At 44.9% G+C, this 19,646-nt stretch overlaps 2 protein-coding genes across 6 annotated transcripts in view; one reads left to right on the top strand and one right to left on the bottom strand.

Annotated features, from left to right (window-relative positions):
• Window positions 1-19,646, bottom strand: part of CMSS1 (cms1 ribosomal small subunit homolog) — a 600,650-nt gene that overhangs the window by 465,344 nt on the left and 115,660 nt on the right. The window lies entirely within an intron of this gene.
• FILIP1L (filamin A interacting protein 1 like) overlaps window positions 1-19,646 on the top strand; it is a 504,217-nt gene that overhangs the window by 390,035 nt on the left and 94,536 nt on the right. The window lies entirely within an intron of this gene.

Genomic DNA, 19,646 nt, shown 5'->3' with positions numbered 1-19,646 from the left:
GGTGGGCAGAGAATGTAAGATAACAGCATTTTCTCAGAGCTATTGTCAGATTACAGCGGGGGTCTCACCTGCGGCTGAAATCTAGTAGGAAGTGTGCGGTTACATCACTTTCCTTTTCATGACCTGAATTTTCCATCATGTCATTTCTCTGTGTATTTCACGGTGGGTGTGCCAAATTCATACAGGTCATCGCATACAGGGGCATTGTCCTGTTCCCTTATTAGGAAGCTCGCCCACTGGAACGCCACAGTCAGCAGCATGCTGAAACATTTTATTATGCTGGACCAAAGGAAGCCTGCTGCACTCACTTTTATTACGTATATTTGCAAATCTCTCCAAAAGAATTTATTAGCAAGAGAAAACCTACACTCCTAAAAACAGAATGGGAATACCTTTACATACAGGTTTATTAGATCTATAGGGGTACATTTACTAAAGGTTCTAAAAATGAGAAGTTGGGCAGTACGGATGGTGTAATGGTTAGCATTACTGCCTCACAGCACTGAGGTCATGGGTTTGATTCCCACCATGGCCCTAACTGTGTGGAGTTTGTATATTCTCCCCGTACTTGTGTGGGTTTCCTCTGAGTACTTCGGTTTCCTCCCACAATCCAAAAATATACTGGTAGGTTAATTGGCTCCAAACAAAATTAACCCTAGCATGAATGTGTCTGTGTGTACATGTAATAGGGAATATAGATTGTAAACTCCACTGGGGCAGGGACTGATGTGAATGGCTAAATCAGATTCTGGCTATCATTTTCTAGGATGCAATAGAGAAATGATAAACAGAATCTGATTGGTTGCTATGGGTAACATCACTTTTAATTTTTAGAAGCTTTAGTAAATTTACCCCACAAACTTCATACAGTGAAGGCCTTGGTGGAAATCGAATTCAAGACCTAAAGTTTGGTATCATTCAAAAGATTTTTTTTAAACATATGTAACATGAAATGTAACGAGAATGTTGTGGTATACCCCTCAAGAAAAACACATTACATTTAAAAACATTTATGGGATTACTCCTTTTTGGCTTGGGTAATATTGCACCAATACACACCAGTGGTTGCATTGCACAATGTTGTCGCCTGTTGTACTTCTCAGAAGAGATTTTATATATATATATATATATATATATATATATATATTTTCCCTTAGAATGTAAGCTCTCACGAGTAGGGCCCTCTTCCCTCATGTGCTTATCCTTTTCTTACTTTAATAATCCTCAACTGCCCAAATCACGCAGTTTTTTGGCCACCTGGAACTTATCTCTGTCATTTACTGGTGTAGTTATGCTTAGTTACCCTGTACTTGTCCTAAATTGTCTTCAACTGTAAGTCACTGTTTTCCTGTTTTGATTATGTGCATATGTACTCTGTAATTGGGCGCTGCGGAACCCTTGTGGCGCCATATAAATAAAGGATAATAATAATAATATATACACATATATATATATATATATATATAAAAGCAAACATACATCAGACAAAGGGTGAGTATGGACCACCTTACCTGGCAATAGAGAGCACAATATTTTTCTTCCATTGTATTCCATATATCTTCTGAGAACTAGAACATTGTGACCACTGGCGGAGTACTGGGGCAATATTACCCAAGGCTAAATTCCTTACATCAATTGGTGAGCATATTACAGTATGTACTCGATGACTAGCTACCCAACATTACAGAGTGTACACTATATACACACCATTCATCTCTCTCTGTACCCAAACAACACCTTCCGAAATCTTTATGTATGTACCTGTTCATGGACACCAAGCAGGTGACGCACTATACAAAATGATAATTATTCAATTATATATTACACAGCTCCATCACCTAAATAGTTTTCTCAGAAAACATACAAACCCTGGATTAAAAAAAATAAAAAATAAAGTTGGACCACTTATCTAGGTATTACTCTACTCTGGCACTGACAGAGTTACAGCTCAAGAGTTGTACTATCTAAGGAAAGGGCCAAAAATCAAGGCAGAAATGTGAAATGTGATAATCACAAACTTTTTTCTGTCACTTAAAAGCCAAAAACTCCGTCAGTGATACCTGATAATTATCTTTCCAGATTCTGTTTGCAAAATAACTAAAAACACCGGTCCTGGGGTAGCTCCAGAAATGATGGCAAGCCAGCCATGTGCATCAGGTTTAAACCATAAGCAATCAACTTATGGTTTTTCAATTATACTTTTGTTTTTAACATGAAATACGACCAATGCGCCTTGTCCAATGGAAACTGTTGAAGTATCATAAATTTTCTGTTTAGTTGCAGAGGTTTAAACAATTACTCGTTCGAGGGGTAATGGAGAAAGAGCAATTGCAATGTAAATTTCTACAATAGCGATCTCAAACTATGCAGGGCTAGAACAGCCTCCGTACTGTGCTCACGGATATCTAACACTAACCAATACAAAGTCAAAGCTGGATGACTTAAAAGATTTCGTTTTAGTGGGGGATCATCATCAGAATACCTTGGAGATTAAATCAGCGTAGTTGTCAGGCTCAGTATGTAAAGATGACGCATTATCTCAGTGTATATGCTAATTCATACTGGTGCCGCACTTAGGTGCAAATTTACTAAAGCTTCTAAAAGCTTCCAATCACATTACGGGGTGTATTCGGAAAGACGGCAACAGATTAAGGTCGGAAGGAGTTTAAAATATTCATTAGGGCCCCCTTTTTTTCCGACTTGTTGGATGCCTGTCGGAATACACGCGGGTCCGCAGCAGAGAAGTACGCCTTATATGGAAGAGTACATTTTGTAGGTTTATTTCAACCAATATAATAAAAATATTTAAGTGTGCAGTCATTGGCTGTTTGCCAGCTGTAGAAGCTTTGCTACAGATTACCTGCTGCCACCAGTAGGCACTAGGACCCGGTGCTGCTGTTAGCGGAGGCACTGTTACCAAAAATGAAGCCCGCCTACCCCCATCCAGTGGCTGGACAGCTCCTGCTGCTGACCACTGATCACTCACTGAAAGTGCTGAGTTGAAGGCTTGGAATCTTTGTGGGTGGGGTCCCCAACGCTCTAGTTTCCCCAAGGCCCCCCACAAGCCTTAATCTGGCAAAAGTGATGCATAATAAACAGCCCAATCAGTCTCCTAATTTCAGACATAAAGGCGTTTACACCAAACACTATTTTAGGAGAAAAGTAATGGCCGAATGGTTTTCCCAGGCAATTTCCAAAAACAGAGCATGGGTGTCTATCCCTGTATGGAGGGGAGGAGGGGGGGGGGGGGGGGGGGGGGGGTTCCGGGGGTTAAGCAAATCTGTTCAAAACACTGTGCTGAGGCAATTTTACACATTGTAACCAATGCCAAAGATATGTTAATATGGAACACTAATGATGGCACTGACACACAACAGGTTTTTTTTCACAAGTATTAGTACATTACTTTAGTATTTTTCATTTAATTTGATTGGTAATGATGCTTTCATATTTTACTTTCAATATGATTACTATGTATACTTCTTTATGTAGTGCCAGCATAGGTTGCAGTGTTCTACAATAGTCACAGTGGGGCAGGTTGGTGTTCTGGCATAACGTCACAGCGGAGGTTTTAAATGCTGCTTTCTCTTTATTATCCAGAAAAGTGCTGTATTTAAAGCATTACAAATGAACCACACAGCTCAATGTGAGATGCTATTTTCTTGTTATACTGTATTGAAACATCTGTTAAACATCAACTGAAGCACATGCAGCTACTTTTTGTGTAAAGGAAACGGTTTGCCACTGACTTTAGTTGGTCGCCATTCTGGTTTGAGAATGTTGCGATATTCCAAGTGGGACCCATGCATTCTAGACCACCAGTATGAAACTACACTTTCACGCATTTACAGCTACCATAAGGTCTTTAAAAGGACGCTGTATACGTTTAGATTTTATCCATATGGTTCTTTACAGCACAAATTATAGACTATAAAACAGATATACAGCACAAATTATAGGCTATAAAATATAGATATATAGATGTAGAAGTAACAAGCAGTGTAATAGGAAGGCTACATTCCAGCACAAATAAATGGCTTAGATCCTTAAGATGTTCATGTGTGATAAGAGGTGCCAAGATCTTTTTTTTGTTTTTAAAGATAGGGAAATCTATGGTGTTAGCAAATACTGCTCAATGAATACAATGATTTGTGGTACAGGTCAAACATAAGGGATGAATTGTTGGAATCCAATTGGCTAGCCGGTCTAATCAGGTATGAAGAAGAAAGAGGGGAAAAGTCTGTTATACCCCGTTCAGACTACCATTGCCAGGTCGCACCCAGGAATTGGATACTGGTCCTTCCCAGGTGCGAATCGGCTCTGGACCCTTTCAGACTGGCATATTGCCGGGTCGGGTTGCCATCGGGGGCGAGGACAGAGGCGGCATCAAGGGTGGGTGCGGAGGTGGCGCTGAAGATGAGCTCATCTCCGCGCCGCCTCTCCCTATACTGTGTCGTCTGCCTATGGGTGTGTCGGCTCCCTATGGGTGCCGGGTCGGCGACTTGGGCAACCCGTTCACACTGCACCTGACCCAGTAATAACCCTTCTTTATTTTCGGGTTGAATTACCAGGACAGGCGACCCGGGAATTCGGCAGTGACCCGTTCGCACTGCACAGCGGCCTGTGTCGACCCGGCAAAATACCTGGTTATTTGTGCAGTGTGAACGGGGTATAAGTTGGCTCTTCCTCCAAGACTTGGAGTTCAAGTTAAGTGTTTTAGTAATTGACACCCTGGAGTTCCTAATGCTATTTCATTTAAGACCCTGTTGAAAAACAGTTTGGAGAACTACTGTTCTAAAATATTATTTTGAAATAATGGAATTGTTCAATGCATTAGTTTAAAAGAAAAAGTACAGCATAATCCCAATTGTAAAGCGCAACGGATTATACTGGCGCAATAGGAATTAAATGTTAATAATAATAGTTCTTGCTGATATTTATAAAATCGTGACAATTTGTTTCCAAACTTTGGCAGAATAATTACTGCAATAATACTTTTGAAAAGCTGTTCTTCTGACTTCATTAAGATTAACTGTGTATTAAGAAAGAGACACATCACGTCTCCAGAAATGGAGAAGCCGGCTCTGTGTACGATTCCAAGGCAGCCAGAGAAAGACAACTGGACCCTGCAAGCAGCGTGCAATAAATAATTCCAAAGCGCTGCAAGAAAGTGACTCACTCTCTTTGGTGGTTATGACTGAAGTTTGAGCTAACAAAAAATGATGAATCTAAAAGAAAATATATTTTTGTACAACAGGGCATTCAACCTTTACTAAAGAAGGAATTTTCCAGTGTCTGGAAACAGTAATGTATTTTTTTATGGCGCACAAGCTGTTCTAGATACCAGGTCACCTACAATGCAATATAAAAAGGACATTATAAGTAGCACCACAGCCTCTGTTTATTTCATATTAATTATTTGCAGTGTTATGAATGCTGTACTTGCTGTCATTTATTCCTACCCTCTGGTGTGACGGAGGCTTCATGTAATTTATTAAGCAACAGAAAGCTTTGCTTTTTGTCACTGGGTAACGTCATCTTGAGATGGCGTTACCATTTACCCAACATGTAAAAGGATTGTTTGATCCCTGCTGGGTCAGACTATTGTGCGCATGGGAGCCCACTGGCCATGCAGTGAAGAAAAGAACACCCTTGCTGGGGTTCTTAGTTTTTCACAAAGGCTCTAAAAGGAATCCTGGTTTGGTAAATGATGGCACTGTTAAAATCTGTTTTGCTGCAATAAGTGGCAATACAGATTGTTAGTGAGCACTGACTTTTGCTAATTATTCCACTTCGCTGCTTGGAGGAATGAATGCAATGGTTCTAAATACAAAGAGCACTATTTAAATCAGTTTCAATAAACACGGGCAAATGGCAGTAGGAATGTCTGTGGACATAGAGCTACTCTATTAGAGGCAAGCCCATAGGTGCACATACACATCCCAAAATCAGTGTACATCTACTTTTGTAGAATTGGGAGTCCCTCTAAATGTGCTTATGGCAGAGGTTCTCAAACGTGATCCTCAAGGCACCCCATATATATCCATGCTTGGTCACAGGTGACATAATTAGTACCTCAGCCAATTTGATTTAACTATATGTGCTGAGCAACGCATATAGGCCCTCATTCCGAGTTGTTCGCTCGCTAGCTGCTTTTAGCAGCATTGCACACGCTAAGCCGCCGCCCTCTGGGAGTGTATCTTAGCATAGCAGAATTGCGAACGAAATATTAGCAGAATTGCGAATAGAAATTTCTTAGCAGTTTCTGAGTAGCTCGAGACTTACTCCTACACTGCGATCAGTTCAGTCAGTTTCGTTCCTGGTTTGACGTCACAAACACACCCAGCGTTCGCCCAGACACTCCCCCGTTTCTTCAGACACTCCCGCGTTTTTCCCAGAAACGCCAGCGTTTTTTCGCACACGCCCAGAAAACGGCCAGTTTCCGCCCAGAAACACCCACTTCCTGTCAATCACACTACGATCACCAGAACGATGTAAAAACCTTGTTATGCCGTGAGTAAAATACCTAACTTTTGTGTAAAATAACTAAGCGCATGCACTCTGCGAACCTTGCACATGCGCAGTAAGCGACTAATCGCAATATAGCGAAAATCGGCAACGAGCGAACAACTCGGAATGACCCCCATACTTAAAACCTGGACCATTGGGGTTCCTTGAAGACAGCGTTTGAAAACCTTTATCGTATGGTAAAGACCAGCCAACTAACTTTAATGAAACACCTTCATTAAATTCACATTTTTATTTCCCTTCTTGATGACTGTGACTATCTTTATTTGGTGTCACTGTCGTGTGTTTGTTTCCTATTGTTTTCCGTGTTTGAATAGCTTTATTACATTGGATGAAAAGTGTCCATAATAATGCACCAAGATGGTGGAAAATTCAGCGCATTTAATAGATCGAAGGATCCCCAGCTACCAACATCTTCCGAGTACCCGGAAAATTTAAGTCAAGAAACTCATCAGCGGCCCACAGTTAGATAAATAGCACACCCTAAATGCTCTTTCTCACCCTCCTGAAAATATTCTCAAGCCACAAAACCATATCCTTCATGGGGTGCATAAGGGGTGTTCATGGACCGAGGCAGCACGCTGGGCCTAATTCATGTTTGTACGCAATTGCGATGATCACGCAACTAAGTGATTATCAGCAGACAGCACATGTGCCGCGATCACACTGCGCACACGCCAAGATACCTTAGCGATGCCGCTCGCAGTAAGAATTTAAATGCAGAGTGATTGACAGGAAGTGACAGTTTAGGGGGAAGCGGCAACAAAAACACAGGTGTGCCATGGCCTTGTTCGGGATCATGTACATAGAGAAACATGGCACCAGCGTCGCTACTGCTCTGGCCAGTGACTCAGTCGTGGAGCTCCTCGTTATTGCGTGTATGTGTGCACATTTGCAGAGAACATTACGATGGCTCCGGTGGGTATCTATATTCTTTACTGGGTGGCAGCTGCACTTGCGATGATTAGCAACTCCATAGCCTGAAACACTGCAGCTACGTATGTGCGTACAGATATGAATTACGCCCTCTGACATGAACCTACTCAACTCTTTCCATTACAAGATGCAAAATGCAGCACTCCATGAAACCATCCCCCCCCACCACACACACACTTAGCTGCACTTGCACACAAAGTAGGTGTGAGACATCCCAAAACTGAGAATTAGTGCAACATTCTTATGTTATATTTAATGAGTGAAAAATACTCAATACAGGTTGAGTATCCCTTATCCAAATATTCCGAAATACGGAATATTCCGAAATACAGACTTTTTTGAGTGAGAGTGAGATAGTGAAACCTTTGTTTTCTGATGGCTCAATGTACACAAACTTTGTTTAATACACAAAGTTATACAAAATATTGTATTAACTGACCTTCAGGCTGTGTGTATAAGGTGTATATGAAACATAAATGAATTGTGTGAATGTACAGACACTTTGTTTAATGCACAAAGTTATAAAAAATATTGGCTAAAATTAACTTCAGGCTGTGTGTATAAGGTGTATATGAAACGTAAATGCATTCTGTGCTTAGATTTAGGTCCTATCACCATGATATCTCATTATGGTATGCAATTATTCCAAAATACGGAAAAATCCGATATCCAAAATACCTCTGGTCCCAAGCATTTTGGATAAGGGATACTCAACCTGTATAAAAAAAAAATTGGTTCCCAAACTTTTTTGAATCACGGTGCCGCAGAGTATCAGCCGTTTTTTCACTGCACCCGTAGGCTAAAGGATTTTTATTGCTACAGTTTGAAAAAATAATGTTACAGTAAACAATGCCTAGCTGTAATCCTTAGGATCAGTTATGTGGTGGTGTACAGCTGTATTTCTGATTGTCTACGTTTTATGATTGGCAGCCGCTATCACTGATCTTGCCTATCACATGGGCCATAAATAATCTAATTTGATCCTGAACCACCAACCTGAAGCACCCCTGCACGAGCTTTGCGGCACGCAGTTTGGGAACCACTGGTATAAAACACTGTGCTGTATATTATCTTGTTGTCCTTTTGCTAATGTGCAAACTGCAGTTTCCCCACTTGTATTTAATGCTAAGAACAAGCGCAAGCCATTTGAAAATAATTTTATATATACATATATATAAATTATACATATATATACACACATACATACAGTTTGCTGATTTACAGAATATTACATGGGCAGTTTATTGCAAGTTAAAACAGCATTACATGTATTGGCAGGAAAACATTACGCTTTGTTTTTAAATACAGGTTTCAATCCAGTACAAGCAATTTTTTAAGTGACATCACAATGCAAACGTTATGTTTGACTGAAACTAGGTGAACCGTGGTGTAATTATACCTGGAACACAGTACGCTGGAGCTGGTTATCCGGCACCTTAATGGCAGAATGAGTTTTGTAAATGTTTATGGATCAGGGGAACCAATCAGACTGTTAAATTATTTAACATGTTTTTTTATATGGACCCACTATTTGGGCCTCGTTTTTACGGAACTACTTGTTTAAACAATTAAGTACAGGATTTCTTCTGACTTGAAAACATTTCCTGTTTACTCCACACAATATAGATTTGCCATCGTCTGCTCCTGTTACCTCAGAAAATACAAATTTACTGCAAAATTAAATACGCTGAAATGGTTCCAAAATATGAAGAAAAACAGAGACAGAAAGATCGCTGTGTGCTCTTTAATGGTAATGAGTAATCTTTTAGGGGGGATTCAATAAGCAGTGTGCCAATACAGTGCGGGTTAACTAACGGAAAGCCTTCATCATTTCTTTGCTCTCACCCCACAGAGGTGCGAGAAAACATAGTGCGGTTTTCACTCAATAACACTGCGCATTGGACACAATGTCACACGCCATAGGCGGCGTTCACCACGCTTACCACTGCGTGCCTGCTGGTCTGTGTTGCGGCCTCCGCCTTCGTTGGTCCACGGGCTCCGGCGCCTGGCTGGCGCGGCTCCCGGAGGTTCTCCGGGGCAGGGGCGCCGCCATGACACCCGGCATCACGTGGGCGGGGAGCAGGTGACGTCATCAGACTGTTCCGCCAATCCAGCGGAGGCGGGAGATTCAAAGGTAGACACCGGGCAGCGCCTCGGCGCCTGAGTATCGTCTTTTCCCCAGAAGTGGATGCCAGTGCTTCTGTCCTCGGCAGATCTCTCTGCAGCATACCCCAGTGTCTCCGGCATTTCCAGGTGTCAGTTGTTGCACAGCTTCCAGCGTTCCCAGCCGCTGCTGGGTTCCACTGCACTCTAGTCACCAGTGCTTCTTGGAGTCAGCGTGGGCTTCAGGTTAAACCTCACTCTCAAGTTATACAAGTCCTCAGTGTCTTTAACCCTCGCTCTCAAGGTATACAAGTCTTCAGTGTCTTTAACCCTCGCTCTCAAGTTCTTCAAATCATCAGTGTCTTTCACCACCGCTCTCAAGTTCTTCAAATCATCAGTGTCTTTCACCACCGCTCTCAAGTTCTTCAAATCATCAGTGTCTTTAACCACCGCTCTCAAGTTCTTCAAATCATTAGTGTCTTTAACCACCGCTCTCAAGTTCTTCAAATCATCAGTGTCTTTTAACCACCGCTCTCAAGTTCTTCTGCCACCAGTATCTTTTACCGTCACTCACAAGTACTTCCTGGACATTTCTCCATACACTCCTTCTCTATTATGTGACATTATGTTGCTCTCTTCCTGCAATAAAGTCCTTTAATATTTCACCAAGCTTTTCTGTCAGAGTCCTGTATGAGGAAGACCTATATCAAGCCATCCCTGTTCCGACCCAACTGTGGTTCCTCTCCCCTACCATCGGGAGAACCCCCGAGTTCACAACACCCCCAACCTAGGTCAGTGACAGTATACTCAGGCCTCATGGACCCGGGGGATCGGAGCCCAGAGGCAAGTACCATCCAGGACTTGATTTCTCGAGTACAAAGTTAGGAAGCAGCACAGGGCCAGGTGATGCATTATCTCCAGGAATTATCTGGTCGGCTGGATCAAATTCAGACTTCTCTGGCCTCAGTAGTACCGGTCCCAGCTCCAGTACCCGCTCCAGCTCCCTACTCCTTCTCGCTATAATGGGAATCCAAAGAATTGCCGTGGTTTTCTCAATCAGTGCGAGGTACATTTTGAACTGCTTTCACATAACTTCCCTACTGATCGGTCCAAGGTGGCATACATTATTTCTTTGCTCGAGGGTTCAGCGTTGGATTGGGTGTCTCCGTTATGGGAGCGATCAGATCCATTGGTTTCTAGTTACACCAATTTCATTACGTCATTCCGGAGGATCTTTGATGAGCCCGGCAGGACGACCGCTGCCTCTGCTGACTTGCTTCGTGCCTGACAAGGCTCTCGTTCAGTGGGACAGTATGTGATTAATTTTCAGACCATAGCCTCAGAACTGCGCTGGAATAATGATGCCCTTCGGGCTGCCTTTTGGAACGGGCTCTCCGATCGTCTAAAGGACGAGTTGGTCACTAGAGATTTGCCAGATTCTTTAGAACAGTTGATCTCGCTCTGTGTAAAGGTAGATCTTCGCATGCAGGAAAGAGGTGGCGAACGTAGTCGGTCAGATCGATCAAGGGTCCGATCTCTTCCGTCTAAGCAAACGATTATTCCAAGTCCTGATGAACCCATGCAGATTAATCGATCCCGGCTGTCCCCAGAAGAACGTCAGCGTCGTCGTGAGGGTAGACTCTGCCTCTACTGTGGAGCCGCGGATCACTTTCTCAAGTTTTGCAAGTCTCGCCCGGGAAACGGGCAGTCCTAGCTTGTTCCGGAGGAGTCGAGCTAGGAGATTCTTCTAAACCTTCTCCGCCAGTGGACTGTTTACTCTCCGTGTCTCTGTTCTCCGAGTCAATAGCCAAACCCGTTAAGGTTCTGCTGGACTCAGGGGCTGCAGGGAATTTTATTTCCCTTTCCTGTGCCCAGGATCTGGGTTGTCAGCTACGGTCGGTCGAACGACCTATTACGTTGATTGACTGCTATCAATGGTACCCAAATTTCTAACGGTCTGATTTCAAGTAGTACAGTACCAATCAAACTGCAAGTGGGAGCTCTGCATCAAGAACACCTAGAGTTCCTAGTGATTCGGGAGATGCCCCACGATCTGGTTCTTGGCCTTCCTTGGCTTAAACGTCACAACCCTCACGTTGACTGGAGTTCGACACAAATAACATCTTGGAGTTCTTTTTGTCATTCAAATTGTCTCACCCCAGTCTATCCGCTCCGTGTATCTTCCAAGTCAGATGAAGGGCTCATTCCGGAGGCCTACCGGGAGTTTTCTGACGTGTTCTCGGAGCAAGCGGCCGATCAGCTACCACCGCATAGACCCTGGGACTGCCCCATTGAGCTCATTTCGGGGAAAATGCCACCTCGGGGTCGCACTTATCCCTTATCATTGCCCGAGACCCAAGCTATGTCGGACTATATCAAGTCTAATCTACAGAAAGGATTCATCCGCCCCTCTACTTCTCCGGCGGGGGCGGGTTTCTTTTTTGTGAAGAAGAAGGACGGAGGGCTGAGACCATGTATTAACTATCGTGGTCTAAATGATGTCACCATTAAGAACAAGTATCCTTTGCCACTCATTACGGAGCTTTTTGATAGAGTTCGCGGAGCCCGAGTTTTCACCAAACTTGATTTAAGGGGAACTTATAATTTGATACGTATCCGACAGGGGGATGAATGGAAGATGGCCTTCAATACCAGGGACGGGCATTACGAGTATCTGGTAATGCCGTTTGGCCTCAGCAACGCCCCTGCCGTCTTCCAGGGATTAATTAAGGAAGTCTTTCGGGATATGCTATACCTAAGTGTAGTGGTATATTTGGATGACATTCTGATATTTTCTAAAAATCTCACAGAGCACAGAGTACAGGTCAAAGAGGTACTTCTTCGATTGCGAGAGAATCATCTTTATGGCAAGATTTCCAAATGTACTTTTGAGGTTCCTTCTATTCCATTTCTTGGTTACATCATTTCGGGCACGGAGCTTCGTATGGATCCAGAGAAACTCACTGCCATCCGGGACTGGACTCAGCCTCTTTCCTTGAAAGCAGTACAACGATTTCTGGGCTTTGCAAATTACTACCGGAAATTCATAAAGGGATTCTCTACCATCGTGGCACCCATTACTGCTCTAACCAAGAAGGGTTCTGACCCAAGTCATTGGTCCTCCGAAGCTGTAGCAGCGTTCGCTCAGTTAAAGGCACCCTTTATGTCCGCTCCAGTCCTTCAACAACCAAATTTTTCAAAACCATTCTTCTTGGAGGTTGATGCTTCCTCGGTAGGCATAGGTGCCGTGCTTTCGCAGTACGCTCCAGATGGGAAGTTACATCCATGTGGTTTCCATTCTCGCAAATTCTCTCCTGCGGAACAGAATTACACCATTGGAGACGAAGAGCTTTTGGCAATAAAATCTGCCTTGGAGGAATGGAGATATCTTTTGGAAGGTGCTAAACACATAATTACAATTTTCACTGATCATAAGAATTTGCTGTACCTCAAGACGGCCCAGTGCTTGAATCCCCGTCAAGCTAGATGGGCGCTCTTCTTTACCCGGTTTTCGTTTGTTATTAAGTACCGGGCTGGGACTTTTAACACCAAGGCTGATGCTTTATCCCGTTCCTTAACAGCTTCGGATGAGGAGAATTACGTTGAGAAGGCTTTGATTCTCAGTCCAGTTTCTATGTCAGCGGCTCCCACCGCTTTGGGTCCTCCTCCTGGGAGAATGTCTGTGCCAGCTAAATTTCGACCAAGGTTGTTGCAGTGGGCTCATGTTTCCAAGTTTTCCGGTCATCCTGGAGTTCAAAAGATGTGGGAGTTTCTACGAAGGTCTTACTGGTGGGATACTATGAAGAAGGATATTCAAGATTATTTCAACTCATGTCCTCAGTGTGCTCAGCACGAAATTCCTCGTTTGCCTCCTGCGGGGTTATTGCATCCACTGTCCATTCATCAGAGGCCTTGGACCCATATCTCTATGGACTTTGTCACCGAATTGCCCCTCTCCAAGGGTCACAATACGGTCTGGGTAATTATCGACCGTTTCTCTAAGATGGCACATTTTGTACCTTGACTGGGTTACCATCAGCTCCCAAGTTGGCTTTGTTATTTATCCGAGAACATTTCCGCCTGCACGGCTTACCTCAGGAAATTGTCTCTGACCAGTGGGTGCAATTCACTGCATGATTCTGGAGAGCTCTCTGTACGGCCTTACAAATAAAACTCAAGTTTTCATTAGTGATGAGCGGGTTCGGTTTCTCGGAAACTGAACCCCCCCGAACTTCACCCTTTTTACACGGGTCCGAGCCATACTCGGATTCTCCCGTATGGCTCGGTTAACCCAAACGCGCCCGAACGTCATCATCCCGCTGTCGGATTCTCGCGAGATTCGGATTCTATATAAGCAGCCGCGCGTCGCCGCCATTTTCACTCGTGCATTGGAAATCTTAGGGAGAGGACGTGGCTGGCGTCCTCTCTGTTTATTCATTGTTGAGTTGATGCAAATATTTGTGCTTGCTTATATCATTGTGGGGACTGGGGAGCAGCTTTATATTAATATAGGAGGAGTACAGTGCAGAGTTTTGCTGATCAGTGATCATCAGTTTTATCCGTTCTCTGCCTGAAAAAAACCACTCCATATCTGTGCTCAGTGTGCTGCATAGATCTGTGCTCAAACTGCTTAATTGTGGGGACTGGGGAGCAGCTGTATTATATAGCAGGAGTACAGTGCAGAGTTTTACTGACAGTGACCACCAGTATACGTTATCTGCCTGAAAAACACTCCATATCTGTGCTCAGTGTGCTGCTTTATTGTGGGGACTGGGGAGTCGGGACCACCAGTATAATATTATATAGGAGGAGTACAGTGCAGAGTTTTGCTGACACAGTGACCACCAGTATATATAGCAGTACGGTACGGAAGGCCACTGCTGTACCTACCTCTGTGTCGTCATTAAGTATACTATCCATCTACATTCTAATTCTATACCTGTGGTGCATTTTAGTTTTGCAGTTTGCTGACACAGTGACCACCAGTATATATAGCACTTGTACTACTTCCAGTAAGCAATTGACTGTCCAACAGTCCTTTGCGAGGAAGATGAAATATCACAGCAGTCATCCTGCTGCAAAGCAGATAACTCAGGCCTTGGCAGCCTGGGCGGTGAGAAACGTGGTTCCGGTATCCACCGTTAATTCAGAGGCAACTAGAGACTTGATTGAGGTACCAAATACCATCTAGGTTCCATTTCTCTAGGCAGGCGATACCGAAAATGTACACAGACGTCAGAAAAAGAGTCACCAGTTTCCTAAAAAATGCAGTTGTACCCAATGTCCACTTAACCACGGACATGTGGACAAGTTGAGCAGGGCAGACTCAGGACTATATGACTGTGACAGCCCACTGGGTAGATGTATTGCCTCCCGCAGCAAGAACAGCAGCGGCGGCACCAGTAGCAGCATCTCACAAACGCCAACTCGTTCCTAGGCAGGCTACGCTTTGTATCACCGCTTTCCAGAAGAGGCACACAGCTGACAACCTCTTACGGAAACTGAGGAAGATCATCACAGAATGGCTTACCCCAATTGGACTCTCCTGGGGATTTGTGACATCGGACAACGCCAGCAATATTGTGCGTGCATTACATCTGGGCAAATTCCAGCATGTCCCATGTTTTGCACATACATTGAATTTGGTGGTGCAGAATTATTTAAAAAACGACAGGGGCGTGCAAGAGATGCTGTCGGTGGCCCGAAGAATTGCGGGCCACTTTCGGCATTCAGCCACCGCGTACAGAAGACTGGAGCACCACCAAACAATCCTGAACCTGCCCTGCCATCATCTGAAGCAAGAGGTGGTAACGAGGTGGAATTCAACCCTCTATATGCTTCAGAGGATGGAGGAGCAGCAAAAGGCCATTCAAGCCTATACATCTGCCCACGATATAGGCAAAGGAGGGGGAATGCACCTGACTCAAGCGCAGTGGAGAATGATTTCAACGTTGTGCAAGGTTCTGCAACCCTTTGAACTTGCCACACGTGAAGTCAGTTCAGACACTGCCAGCCTGAGTCAGGTCATTCCCCTCATCAGGCTTTTGCAGAAGAAGCTGGAGACATTGAAGGAGGAGCTAAAACAGAGCGATTCCGCTAGGCATGTGGGACTTGTGGATGGAGCCCTTAATTCGCTTAACCAGGATTCTAGGGTGGTCAATCTGTTGAAATCAGAGCACTACATTTTGGCCACCGTGCTCGATCCTAGATTTAAAACCTACGTTGTATCTCTCTTTCCGGCAGACACAAGTCTGCAGAGGTTCAAAAACCTGCTGGTGAGAAAATTGTCAAGTCAAGCGGAACGTGACCCGTCAACATCTCCTCCTTCACATTCTCCCGCAACTGGGGGTGCGAGGAAAAGGCTAAGAATACCGAGCCCACCTGCTGGCGGTGATGCAAGGCAGTCTGGAGCGAGTGCTGACATCTGGTCCGGACTGAAGGACCTGCCAACGATTACTGACATGTCGTCTACTGTCACTGCATATGATTCTCTCACCATTGAAAGAATGGTGGAGGATTATATGAGTGACCGCATCCAAGTAGGCACGTCAGACAGTCCGTACGTATACTGGCAGGAAAAAGAGGCAATTTGGAGGCCCTTGCACAAACTGGCTTTATTCTACCTAAGTTGCCCTCCCTCCAGTGTGTACTCCGAAAGAGTGTTTAGTGCAGCCGCTCACCTTGTCAGCAATCGGCGTACGAGGTTACTTCCAGAAAATGTGGAGAAGATGATGTTCATCAAAATGAATTATAATCAATTCCTCCGTGGAGACATTCACCAGCAATTGCCTCTAGAAAGTACACAGGGATCTGAGATGGTGGATTCCAGTGAGGACGAATTAATAATCTGTGAGGAGGGGGATGTACACAGTGAAAGGGGTGAGGAATCGGAGGATGATGATGAGGTGGACATCTTGCCTCTGTAGAGCCAGTTTGTGCAAGGAGAGATTGATTGCTTCTTTTTGGTGGGGGCCCAAACCAACCAGTCATTTCAGTCACAGTCGTGTGGCAGACCCTGTCGCTGAAATTATGGGTTCGTTAAAGTGTGCATGTCCTGTTTATACAACATAAGGGTGGGTGGGAGGGCCCAAGGACAATTCCATCTTGCACCTCTTTTTTCTTTCATTTTTCTTTGCATCATGTGCTGTTTGGGGACTATTTTTTTGAAGTGCCATCCTGCCTGACACTGCAGTGCCACTCCTAGATGGGCCAGGTGTTTGTGTCGGCCACTTGTGTCGCTTATCTTAGTCACACAGCGACCTTGGTGCGCCTCTTTTTTTCTTTGCATCATGTGCTGTTTGGGGACTATTTTTTTGAAGTGCCATCCTGCCTGACACTGCAGTGCCACTCCTAGATGGGCCAGGTGTTTGTGTCGGCCACTTGTGTCGCTTAGCTTAGCCATCCAGCGACCTCGGTGCAAATTTTAGGACTAAAAATAATATTGTGAGGTGTTCAGAATAGACTGGATATGAGTGGAAATTATGGTTATTGAGGTTAATAATACTATGGGATCAAAATGACCCCCAAATTCTATGATTTAAGCTGTTTTTTAGGTTTTTTTGAAAAAAACACCCGAATCCAAAACACACCCGAATCAGCCAAAAAAAATTCGGCCGCGGAACCGAATCCAAAACCAAAACACAAAACCCGAAAAATGTCCGGTGCACATCACTAGTTTACATCCGCTTACCATCCACAAACCAATGGGCAAACTGAGCGCGTCAATCAAGATTTAGAGACTTTTCTCCGTGTTTATCTTTCTCCTTCGCAAGATGATTGGGTGGAACTGTTGCCATGGGCCGAGTTTGCCCATAATCATCTGTACCACTCTTCGACTGGTGAGTCCCCATTTTTCATTAATTATGGGTTCCATCCTCAAGTTCCTGAATTACCCATTTGTTCTCCGGAGGAGGTTCCTGCTGCAGCCTCTACTCTTCGGCACGTCAGCCAAATTTGGAGTCGAATTCATGCTTATCTCAAGAAAGTTTCTGGCCGCTATAAGTTCTTTGCGGATAGGAAGCGACAAGCAGCTCCCCTATACAAGGATGGTGACAGGGTATGGCTTTCCACCCGCAACCTCCGGTTAAGGGTGCCCACTATGAAGTTCGCCCCAAAGTTTATTGGTCCTTACCCCGTGTTACAAGTCCTGAACCCGGTTGTCTGCAAATTGGGATTGCCTTCCCACCTCCGGATACTAAACTCCTTTCATGTTTCTCTCCTTCGCCCCCTTATTTTAAACCGGTTCCATTCGAAGTTCCCAAGGCCAACCTCTGCAGAGTCTGAAGCTGGAACGGACTTTGAAATCAAAGCTATTCTTGACTCTCGTTATCTGCACAAGAATCTACAGTATTTGGTGGAGTGGAAAGGTTTTGGGTCCGAGGAGAGGAGCTGACTCAAGGCTACTGAAGTTATGGCTCCCCGACTGGTGCGGATTTTCCATTCCAGACATCCAACAAAACCTGGAAAGTGTCCGGGGGCCACTCCTGGAGGAGGGGGTACTGTCACACGCCATAGGCGGCGTTCACCGCGCTTACCCCTGCGTGCCTGCTGGTCTGTGTTGCGGCCTCCGCCTTCGTTGATCCACGGGCTCCGGCGCCTGGCTGGCGCAGCTCCCGGCGGTTCTCCGGGGCAGGGGCGCCGCCATGACACCCGGCATCACGTGGGCGGGGAGCAGGTGACATCATCAGACTGTTCCGCCAATCCAGCGGAGGCGGGAGATTCAAAGGTAGACGCCGGGCAGCGCCTCGGCGCCTGAGTATCGTCTTTTCCCCAGAAGTGGATGCCAGTGCTTCTGTCCTCGGCGTATCTCTCTGCAGCATACCCCAGTGTCTCCAGAATTTCCAGGTGTCAGTTGTTGCACAGCTTCCAGCGTTCCCAGCCGCTGCTGGGTTCCACTGTGCTCTAGTCACCAGTGCTTCTTGGAGTCAGCGTGGGCTGCAGGTTAAACCTCGCTCTCAAGTTATACAAGTCCTCAGTGTCTTTAACCCTCGCTCTCAAGGTATACAAGTCCTCAGTGTCTTTAACCCTCGCTCTCAAGTCATACAAGTCCTCAGTGTCTTTAACCCTCGCTCTCAAGGTATACAAGTCTTCAGTGTCTTTAACCTTCGCTCTCTAGTTCTTCAAATTATCAGTGTCTTTAACCACCGCTCTCAAGTTCTTCAAATCATCAGTGTCTTTCACCACCGCTCTCAAGTTATTCAAATCATCAGTGTCTTTAACCACCGCTCTCAAGTTCTTCAAATCATTAGTGTCTTTAACCACCGCTCTCAAGTTCTTCAAATCATTAGTGTCTTTAACCACCGCTCTCAAGTTCTTCAAATCATCAGTGTCTTTTAACCACCGCTCTCAAGTTCTTCTGTCACCAGTATCTTTTACCGTCACTCACAAGTACTTCTTGGACATTTCTCCATACACTCCTTCTCTATTATGTGACATTGTGTTGCTCTCTTCCTGCAATAAAGTCCTTTAATATTTCACCAAGCTTTTTTGTCAGAGTCCTGTATGAGGAAGACCTATATCAAGCCATCCCTGTTCCGACCCAACTGTGGTTCCTCTCCCCTACCATCGGGAGAACCCCCTAGTTCACAACACCCCCAACCTAGGTCAGTGACACTCAACGTGTCAGTGTTGGACAAATTCACTTGCATTTTCATTGAATCTCTCCCTTAATCTCAGTATATTTCACACAAAACAGCTGTACAACAGCTAAGCACACTGGGATGAGGGTGAGTTCAGTGTACGCCCTTTATACCGCTTTCAGATCACAATGCCGGGTCCCACGTGGGAATTAGAAACGGGTCCTTCCAGGGTGGGAACTGGCATTGGACCCTTACACACTGGCTTCCCGACCCATCAATATGCAGGGTCGGGTTGCCAATGCGGGCGGGGGGCGAAGCCGGCATCGGGGGCGGGGCAGAGGAAATCATCTCAACACCGCCTCTGCCTATGCTGTGAACGGGTTCTGGGTCACATCGACCCGGCAACCCATTCACACTGCTCCCGACCTGGTATTAAACCCGGGAATAACCCTTCTTTATTCCTGGGTTGAAATACCAGGTCAGGCGACCCTGGAATTCAGC

The sequence above is a fragment of the Pseudophryne corroboree genome, chromosome 2, assembly GCF_028390025.1.
Source record: "Pseudophryne corroboree isolate aPseCor3 chromosome 2, aPseCor3.hap2, whole genome shotgun sequence".
Lineage (NCBI taxonomy): Eukaryota > Metazoa > Chordata > Amphibia > Anura > Myobatrachidae > Pseudophryne > Pseudophryne corroboree.
This window is presented reverse-complemented; position numbering and strand designations above follow the sequence as displayed.